Here is a 10,665-nt window from a genome sequence, read left to right as displayed (position 1 = left end):
GAGTGAGCTTCCTCCCCTGAACTGGAAAAAAGGAAAAACATTAAGGGTCTACGGGCTAAGAGTACTGGAAATTTTTCAGAGATGGTTCAGGAGACCCGAGAGAAATTGGCTGGTTTTTCTTAAACTGAAAGACAAATAGGAAAGAGTTATGTTCAGTGACTGGTGGTTCAAGCTGAAGATGTGGGAATGGCACCAAACTGAGCAGTTGCATCCCTGAAGGAAATCCTGTGCAGGTGCTGGATAATGTCTGTGAATCAGGAATGTGAGGGGAGGAAATCTGGATCTGGTGTGTGCTGGGAGGACAGGCTCCCCCAGAGGAAGAGTAAATGAAGGAAATAGCAGTTTGAGAAGTTAAGGAGGTGTTATCAGCAGGATCTGGAGCCAAACTCAGCAAGCCCCATCATCTAAAGTCCTAAAATCCAAAAGGAGGCACCCACCATATCACTGCCTCAGCATGGGCCAGAAAAATAATTTTATTTGTATGTATTTAGTTATATCAAAAACTAATTTTAAAAAAATTCTGACAAAGTGTGTCCTCTCTGCCTTCCTCTAAGTGTCGCTCCTGCCCAAGCATTCCCTAGAGGAGGACAGGCACTAAAATAGCTTTTTGTCAAAAAGCTGTGGGGTTGTTTGGCTTGTGCTTATCAGAGACCAACAGTAGTTACTCTTTAGAATAATGATAATAAAAAAGATAACACATTACCACTGCTTTCTGTTTCCAAGCCACTTCTTTGAAGGTACTTTTATGATGTTTGTCTGTAGAGCTACAGTTGTCACCTTTATAGCCCAGTCAGGTAATTACAAAGAATTACCAGGGGAGGAGGAAGGAATAATGAATTTTCTATCCTACAGCATACAAACACTACTTGCAAGTGAAAAGGTTTATAGTAAATAAATCAACTGATTAACAAAGGTAACTACTCATTAGATTTTTCAGGTATCTGTGAGCAGGATATTCCTTTTCTACTTGGACTTGGCAGTTGATTCAGAGTGAGGCATGAAGTTTATCATGCAGGCTGGATAAAAAATAAATTACTTCCTTATTCTTTCTTGGTTGTTTCTATACCCTATATTTCTCCAGCAAAATATCCTTCCATATTGGTACACACAAGAGGAAGTGGTATTTTGCCAGGGCACATTTAGGGGAAATCACAGGCAAGAAAAAATTAGCTACATCCTGAAAGGACAGGCAGGGGAGAAATAAACAGATTTTGTAGCTTTAAGTTTTTATCCCAGAACTTTGGAGATGATAACTTGCAAGTCCACTATTGCCTATCTGCACACATATTTTCAGAACTAAGTCATCTCTGCAAGATGTTCAAGCAATCTTTGGCACAAGGCCTGAAATAATTATTCAGATATCTTCAAACTTTTGGAAGCAGCAGAGTACTGTTTGAGCCTTCGAGAAGTTTGGGAGATGATGAACAGATTCTCAGAGTTCCAGAAAGCACAGGGGTTTTCTTTTGTAGCCAGCACATCAGTATCTTAGCTATTACCTTGTTTGCATTACACTACTTTCCTTGTAAGAACAAATACGAAGTGCATTATCCTCTGTTGTCAAAGGTTGTTTTTCCCACTCACAGGCTACTACAAGGCAGAGCACCTTTCATTCACGAGATAAGGTTTCTGTCTGCTAATTCCAAAATGGGGTTTTTTTATCAGTAAGAATATTAGCTCAAGCTCTTTTTGGTGCCCTTGGCAGCATTTAACGTCATTTGCCATTTCAACAGTGCCCAAGAGAAGCATAAAGTATTCACTTTTGCAAATGGGTACAGAATCAAATAAGAGCCTTCTGTGAAATCCCGTCCTCTGCTGAGCAGAGCAGATCACATTAAAGTTGGCATGGATGAGCAGTCATTTATCCCTGGGTGGAATTTGGCCCTTTGTGAGATGCCATTTGGAATTAATACCTAAATCTCTTAAACCATGAAGAACTAAGCTTCAGGATTCCAAAAATTCTTCATGTGCAAGGCAGCCAATTATCAGCGTAAAATAATTTTTATGTATTATTGTAAAATAGTTTTACGATGAATGCAATTTTAAAAATACGGCCCTGTAGAAAATTAGCAGAAGATCTGAAACGTACAAAGGTGTGACTTAACAATAATGATTCTCTTCTCATCCCCCCCTTGGAGAAATTTCAAAAGGTAATATGATTTTAAATGTAGTTTCTTGTAGTTTAAGCAAGAAACACTGTAGTGACCAAGAAGCACATGTGGCCTCAATGCACTCAGTGCAAAAATGAAGCTGATTTGGGGAAACTGCTGCAAACTGTGTCCATCTGGTGACAGCTAAGGCCAAAATTCGCAATGAGACGCTCATAGATCATGGAAAGTCTTATATTTTGAGCCTTATCTGCCAGAAAAATAAAATTAAATAAAATACAGGAGCATGAATTTACAAGTATACATACAGAGCTGAAAATAGTCGCAGGTAAAAAAAAAAAAAAAATAACAAAATTATTCTCGTTATAGAAAAAATAATCCTATCTTTAGTCCGTGCTTTGTTAATTTAGTAGCTGAGGGGACTGCTAAACTTTTCCCCTCCCATCCCCACCGCAGGAATTGTGATCCTCAAGCTGAGAGATCAGATTTTGTGTTGTTGGACCTTGGCTTATCTCACCTTAGTTCCTTAATTCATGCTGGGGCAGTGAGCTGATTTTTCAGAGAGCTTGCTAGCTGAATGTTAGAGGAAAACACAACACATTACTTTAGCCACTGAAGGCAAGTGGAAATAAAAAACTTTTAATTTCCTGTAGTTAATTCCAGGGTGCTCTTGCACCATTTTGTAACAGATGTAGGAGAACTTCAAGAAGTGTTGTTCTATAAGCAAATTTATTCTGTGAAAGGCAGTTATTAATGAAAATTATAGGGTGAGACCAGTTTTGCTGAAGTCGCCAGGATCTGAACAATAAAGCTCTGCACCCTGGTATAGATCTTTCTTTCTGAATAATTAATTATGAATAATTAATCCTGCACATACCTGTGCACTGAAAAATGCTTACAATCATGTTACTGGTAGTTTAAAAGCTAAGAGCCTGTCAGTAATGTGCCTTTCCCTCCAGAAGGAAGAAGCAGCATGGCAAAATTAAATAGACCCATAGTTAAAAAGCAATAAAAAATAAAATCATTTAAAAAATAAAATCTCTTTAAATTTTCAGAACAGAAATTCTCCAATACTTGTGGTTCATAAAGCCCAGAACTAGAAACTTATAACCAATTACACACTGAAACTGCCTTCTCAAGTTTTGGCAAATCTTTACATTTGTTCTCAAAGGATTTTTTTTTTTTTCTCTGAAATGACTTCTTGAGTGCTTGTATAGTTTTCTGGGGATCCACAGTCCCACCTAACTTAGGGCCACAAATATCTGGGCTGTGAAAAGACACTGCTGTGACAGTTTTGAAATTGCAATATTTTTCCTCTGCCAAACGAGATTTTGGACAGTTTGACAGACACAGCTAAAGCAACACTTAAAATGAAGAGTTTTCAACTATCAACTTCAGCAGGCTGAGCAAGTCTCCTTTATTCTGAATCTTCAGAGAACTCATAAAAAACACATACTGAATTTCCACTGGAGAGATACTGTAATGCAGTCTTACATATCTAAGAAATGAAGTTTTCTTCTGGGCTTAGGAGGAAGACTCGCCTTAATTGCATTGAAATTGTTTTGCGGCTTACAGTATTTTCCTTATGTCAGTCCTCTCTATCAGAAATCCCTTGACAGGTTGAAGTCATCAAAGTTCCTAACTCTGAAACAATATTCACAAGGCTCCTTCACGAATGTGGCTTTTAAAGAATAACTCTACAGCCAAGATGCCAAACTTTCAAAACATAATTAGTACGTTGCTAACTCATTTAACAAAACCACAAGGCTTTTGTACGCCCCTGTGTCCCCAAAGTATGAAAACTGGTATTTCCAATGCCTGCCAACACCCCTAGAACAAACTCTGACACTCCTTATCTTTTCAGCCATGTAGAGGAGGCTATTGGAATAAAACTAAATATAAGGGCATGCCTGGACCAGAAATCTGCTGCATGTATATTGTATTTTATTTGCGCTGCCACCCACAGCAGCTCCTGTAGGAGCAGACAGGCTGTCCACATTCTAAGATTTTAGTGTTTTCATAGTCTCAAAAAGCAGCCTAGCCTACTCCAACTCATTCCAACAGTGCTGAGAGCAGCTCTGCAGGTGGGGTCTCACCTGAGCAGGGAAAAGGGGCAGAATCCCCCCTGCCCTGCTGCCCACAATGGGGGATCAGCCCAAGGCACGTTTGGCTTTTTGGGCTGCCAAATAAATAATTTGTGTTACCTCCATAAATGGAGTTGGTTTGCCAGCCTGAGTCCTGTGAGGCTCAATAACACCTGTGTGGTCCTTTAGACATAAACTGCTGACCAGCCCTGGGGCTGGGGTTGGACCTTCTCCTCTCTGAGAAGGACTTCACAAACTCTGGAGGTCATTTTTGCCACTCGTGACATTGCAGGTGTGTCCCCCTGAATTTTTTAAGATTTTCTAAGCCTTCTGATGCTTACATTCTTGCAGCAAACTTTCTCGCGCGCTTTCTGTAAATAACTTATTGTTTTGCATTCTTTTATGGAGGAGGAGAAATTTGATGGACTGTTGGTTTGTTCAGTGTCATTGGAGAGGTGACACTTTCACCCTCCAGTCCACTGCCTCTTTGAGAAAACTCTAAATATTGGAGTGAGAAAATAAACTCCCCTTTTTCTTCACCTTGAGAGCAGTGGTGTGTGCGCTCGTGTTATTTCGTGTCCTACAGTGACACAGGTGGGTGTCTGATAATGCCAAGGTTGTGGCTTGGATCCCTCTATGCGCCATTCACTTAAAAGCCAGACTCTGACAATGCTTCCAACTCAGAATTCTGGGCTTTCTGTGAAACCTTGTCTGAGGTTCCCACCTACGCTGCTGCTGGCACAGTTGGCAGCAGCACAGCACCCACAGGGAGCGTCCTGGTCCGTGCTGCTTCCTTGGTCTCCTCAGGATCCGGGCACGGTGGGATCGAGGGCCACCTCCAGGGGCTGGAGGGCTGTGACCCAAAGAAGCAGAGCCCGGATCAGCCCCCGTGTCTGCAGAGCTGCCCGCAGCCCTCGCTCCGCACTCAGCTGCAGATCGGAGCCGGCTTCTCCTCAGCCCGGCCCCTCGGTTCGGTGCGGCCATCCCCAGGAACGGAGCTCCGTCAGCTCCCGCAGCTCCGCCAGCAGTTCCGCCAGCCCTGCCCGCAGCCGCCCCAGTCCTGCCCGCAGCTGCAGCAGCAGCAGCGTTAGCAGCGTTAGCCCGGGCGCGGCGCTGGCCGAGGTGCCCGCCGAGCCCGGCTGTGACGGCAGGAGGGGCGGGGGGGGCCCGAGGCCCTGCCCGGGGCGTCCCCTGGGCTTGGGGGACGGAGCCCGGCTGCCCAAGAGGGACCCCGGGAACGGCCTCACCAGCGAACCCGAGCCTCTCGCACGGGCCCGGGGGTCCTGCAGGTACCCGAGGCTCTGTTCAGCCCGGCTCCCGTCCCTCGGCAGCCCAGAGAGCTCAGGGGCACGGGCCCGCCAGAGCCCGCAGCCGGCCAGAGCGGGCCCTGCGGCCGCAGCTCCCCTGCCCCCGCTGTCCAGAGGCCTCCCCCGGCTCGGCGGGACAGGGCAGAGGGGCTTCGGACAGGGCAGAGGGGCTCCGGACAGGGCAGAGGGGCTCCGGAGCCCTCGGGGGTTGGGCTGTCGAGGGCAGGACCGAGGGCGCGGCTCTGCGGCTGCAGCAGAGCCGGAGGGAAGGGGCAGCCCCGGCCCAGCCTGGCCCTGGGGCTCATCCCCGCCGATCCCCCGCGGGATCCCTCCTGGAGCTCCGGCTCCTTCCACCTGAGGAGCTCTGCAGCAGCCGGGAGCGCTTCCCCGGAGACCTGCGGCACAGCAGAAGGTGGGAGGCGGCAACAGAGCCCAGGGAAGGAGAGCTCGGGGCTTTGCTCTGGGGTGATCCCGCCCTTACGGATCCGGCTGGGATGTGCTCCCACCCAAGTGTCTGGGGCACTCTTGGGGACAGGGACTGAGGATCAAAGCCGTGACCTCCCACACCGGTGGGGACCGCTGGGAAGCCTCGGAGACACCGGCGTTCAGCCTCTGCGGCCGGGGCTGCTGCCAGGCCCTGCTGGAGCAGGCAGGGCAGGTGCTGGAAATGGCCGTGCCGGCTTCTCTGGCCCTGCTCGATCTGCAGGGACCCTTCCCTCGGGCTGGGCTGGGGGAACGCTGCCAGCAGCCCTTGCCCCAACGCCTGGGACCGCTGGGACGTGTCAGTCCCCTCTCCTGACCCCCTTCCCCATGCCCCCATGCATCCTTCTTGCATGTATGAAAGGCATCTTCCATTCTGTGAGAAGCTCCAAGTCAGCGCAGCTTCCCAGACCAGCACCGCCTCCTGACTCCAGCTCAGGCCAAGCCAGCTCCCTCGCTCATCATCTCGGACAGCATCGTGAGGCCCCTGAGCAGCAGGAAGAGCAGATCACTGCTTGGGTATGTCAGGAGCTTCAAGGCTTTGTACTGCAGAGTGGATTTCTCTTTCTCATGGTGGGAGCTGAGCAGCTGACAGGACCCCAGCAGTGAGATCCTGGCAGAGCGAGGCTGCCTGCACTGTGCAGCTCCTGGTTCCCAGCACCAGCTTTGGCTTCACTGGGGCTTCTCCTACTGACTCACAGCCAAGTTGATGAGGTGTCCTCCTCCTTAGTGTGGAAGAGCCCTTTGTGCCCGAGTTGGATGTGCAGGACCTTCTCCAGAGTCTGAGGTGCGAAGAACATCCACTCCCATAGTCTGAAGCTGTCCCTGCTAGGGAATGTCCTGCACCATTCCTCGGGTCTGGCAGCCAGAGAGCCTCAGGATCCCTCTGCCCACAGGGAACAAGGTCTTGTGGCTGTTGGGGCTGATAGCTCTTATTTTCTGCCTCAAAGGTCAACATGCTGTGGGCCAGCATTACAGGCAGGGCAACCAGGCTCTCCCCAGCTGACACTGCATCGGTGTGCTCCAGGTTTTCTTGGCTGCTGTCCACAATTTTTGGGACCTGGAAGGGCCACAGGTGAGGGTGGTGCAGCCTCTGGAGCGCAGCCTTGTCCTCAGCTGCCCTTCCCATCCCTCTCTGATGCTGAAAGGTGGCTTCAGGTGTACCTGGGCTTGGGAGACAGGCTGGGCTCACCCAGGGCTCGCTGGTGGGCACAACTGGAGCTGTGCTGGGACACCAGAGTGTCCCCTGCCCAGGGACAACAGGAACCCTCCAGGGACAGCACTGCCCTCTTTACACTGTGGTGGGTGGGAGCCCTCCGTGGGGGTGACACAGGTGACACTGGGGCACAGGGACAAGGCCAGCCCTGTGTCCAGTGACCTCATGCAGGCAGCAGGGTGGGGAGAGATGTGTGTGTAAAATTTCAGGGTTCCCTAAACCCTCTGGGCCCACCCCATAGCCATCCCCTCTCCAAGACTTGCTGGAGAAGGTTGGCTTTCCATCCCTGCTACTATTTTTGGGTGTGCAAACATAATAAACATAGTTGTGCTTAGTAATTATTTAAGAGTTGATAATGACAATGTTCCAGATGTGGGTGAGTGGAAATGAGACATTTTCACTCCAGAAAGAGCAATAAATTATTTTCTAGATGAGCAGTTCTGGAAGTTAAAACCCTCCAGAGCCCCAAACTCTCTAGATCTCTGTAAAAACAGAAGAGAGGCTCCCTGACTGGCAGGAGAGCAGTATTTGTGAAAGACAAGCAGGCTGCTAAACTCTGTTTTTTCTGAAATTCTGTGTGCTATACTTGTCCAGAGATGTGGAGCACATCAGCTTCACAAGCACTCACCTTAACTCAGAGAATCTGGGAAACTCACCATGCCTGCTGTTACCTGTCACATGCCAGATTAGACTTGGGGCAAGTGTTTAATTTTCTTTAAGATGTTTAATTTTGCAGTGACTCACACAACAGGTTTGCTTTTCTCCCCTGCCTCTAAGGGGTCAAGGATCTTGCTAAGACTTTGAGCTGTGATTAATCTGACACAGTTCATATAACTAGCCTTTGAAAACAAAGCTGACAGTTTCATAAAACTAATTACAAAGTCTCAGAACATGGCAATAATTGATGTATTCCCTAACCATGCACTTACAATGTGAATTAAAGTTGTCCTGTCACGGGACCAGCCACAGCAATGCTCTCTCATGTACTAGTAGGGTTAATGCCTCTGTAACTTCATGGCAAAAACCTTTTTTTACCAAAAACTAGTACTTCTCTATAAGCACAAGCATTCTGTGCGAACAACTGGGCTCTTCAGCAAGGAGACTCTCTATTTACACTAGCCTGTTCTGGAGAAATGCAACTTTTCCAGTTTTGCATGGTCTTTTTTAAAGTGAGCCTAACCTGACCTTCATGTGGCACTGTGTAATTACGAGTTTCTGCTTCTCCTTCACCTTCCACAGCTTCTCCCCCTCCCTCTCTCTCTCTCTCTCTCTCCCTCTCTCTTTCTCAGTGTTTTGCAATCACTGCGGGGAGTGATTCCAACCACAACTAACAGCCCTATCACTGCTTCTCCCCTGTGGGCAGCTCTGCAGTGCGGGTAGAAAACTCCCTGGGCCGCTCTCCAAACGCCCACCCCGTGTGTTTATCTCTTCAAACACAGATCCCTGCGTGGCTCAGCCTCTGCCAAGGCAGGGCGAGCTGGAGGGTGCTGGTTTAGATGATGGTTTAGATGATGAAAAGCAGAGCGGGGCAGTTCTTGTGATGGTTCTTTCTGCTTCTGTTTCTCCTGCTCTGCTTCCATTCCTTGATCAGACTCTCAGAGGCAAACGTTGTGTGTCCACATCCCAAATGTGTTTATTCGTCTTACTTTGGCTTTTCCTGGAGAAAGAGACCCCGCAGAACACTAAACAAACTTAGAAAAGTTTTCAGTGCGAAAGATTCAGCAGAAATGAAAAACAGGCTTTCCATTCTACCTGAAACAGCAGTTTAAAAAAAAAAATGCAGATTTTTAATGTCATTTTTTTGTTTTCATTTCATATACTCATTTATCTCAAACAATATTGATAGCTCTCTTTGAATCCTGGCAATCCTGGCTAAATTAATATTTTTAAAGTATTTTTTCTAGGAAAGGCTTCAAGTTCTGCCTGAGGGACCCTACAAAGTGCAGTGTAGTCATACTTAGATTTTTGCTATACAGAGCAGCAGTTAGAATTTGCACAGGGACCATGCAGCAGTCACAGTGATCATTTTCACATCACTAAAGCCAAAAACCAGGGAGGAGTATTACTATTACCCCATCTGCTCATGTGAGGAGTCTCCAGATTTTGTTCTCTTTCTAAACAGCTGCAGATACCCCTGTGCTCTCTCCTCCTACCATGGCTGTTACAGAAAAAAAAAAAATCATTTGTATTCATTTTTTGTTGTTTTGCTTGGTTTCTTGAAAGCCCAGACTGAAGCAAATTCTCTTTTTGGCTCTTCTTTAGCAGACATTCCACAGGTGGAAACAAACAAATGGTATTTTCTCATAAGTACTCAGGTTAGGTGATATAAAATTAAATATTTGTATATTGTTCTTCTTTAGGAGAACAATACCTGAATCACTGAGGTAACCCTCAGACTATGGACACATATGCAGAATGTATTCACCGTGTCCACTTTAAAAGTAAATATGGTACAAATACAAATTATTATATACACATATAAAATCTGTTTTAGCAATACAAAGTTGGCAACAGCAAAAATGGCTCATTTACTAGGAATTACAGGATCTGTGCAAATTTCCCAAAACTTAAATCAGTGTACAGAGAAAACCTTTGCTACTAAATGGTGCATGTTGGAAGGCTTTTTTTTAAAAATGTCTCAGTTATTGAAATGCTTTCCACATTTTGAGCAGGTGAGTCCAAGAGGTGCACTCTGTTGGGTCTGTAAGTTGTGTACAAGCCCCATATACACAATTTATGCTGACTACAAAAAATTAATAAATTAAAATTAATAAATTGCAGCTGCAGTGGCATTTTGAACCCGTGTGGAAAAAAATACTTGTGATGTATTTTAGAGGTGTGTTAGAGGCAGGGCTGAGTCACATGGGTAAACACCACATTCCCTTTATTTTTTTTTTGTTTGTTTGGAGCTGCCCTAAGTAAAGAGGAACAGTGCTGATACTCAGTTTCATCAGCACAGGCACAGTTTGAAGACCCATCATTCACTCACTTCCCTTTTCAGACTAATCCAGCAGGAAAAATTCAATCACACAAGCACCAGAAAGAAATCTCAGATATAAAGAAAATTGCAGGGAAATCTGACAGCAGCAATGATTGCTTATTTCTTCATCGAAGCTAGTCTTGCTGTTGATACCAACACAAGTTTATTTATTTTTTTTAATAATGAGATATTAATAGATTCAACTATTATAATTTTATGTGCATAGGAAATGCCACATCTTTCTTTTTTATTAGGTGGAAGCAGCAACCTGAAAACCCAGACTGCTGAAAAATAAGCATGGAATAGGCAAGATCAACATTTAGTTTTTCCACTGGGTAATTACAACAAGAAGACTGATCTGGCCAGCTGCTTCCAGTACAATATTTGTTTCCATTAATACTTTTTTATAGTATTAGCCAATCTTGTCTGCTAAATAAGCACCATTTATTTTAATCTCATGTGATAGACCAGAAGCTAAAATGCAGTGGTTTCA

Source organism: Agelaius phoeniceus, chromosome Z (assembly GCF_051311805.1).
Source record: "Agelaius phoeniceus isolate bAgePho1 chromosome Z, bAgePho1.hap1, whole genome shotgun sequence".
Taxonomy (NCBI): Eukaryota; Metazoa; Chordata; class Aves; order Passeriformes; family Icteridae; genus Agelaius; species Agelaius phoeniceus.
Note: the sequence above shows the minus strand (reverse complement) of the source record.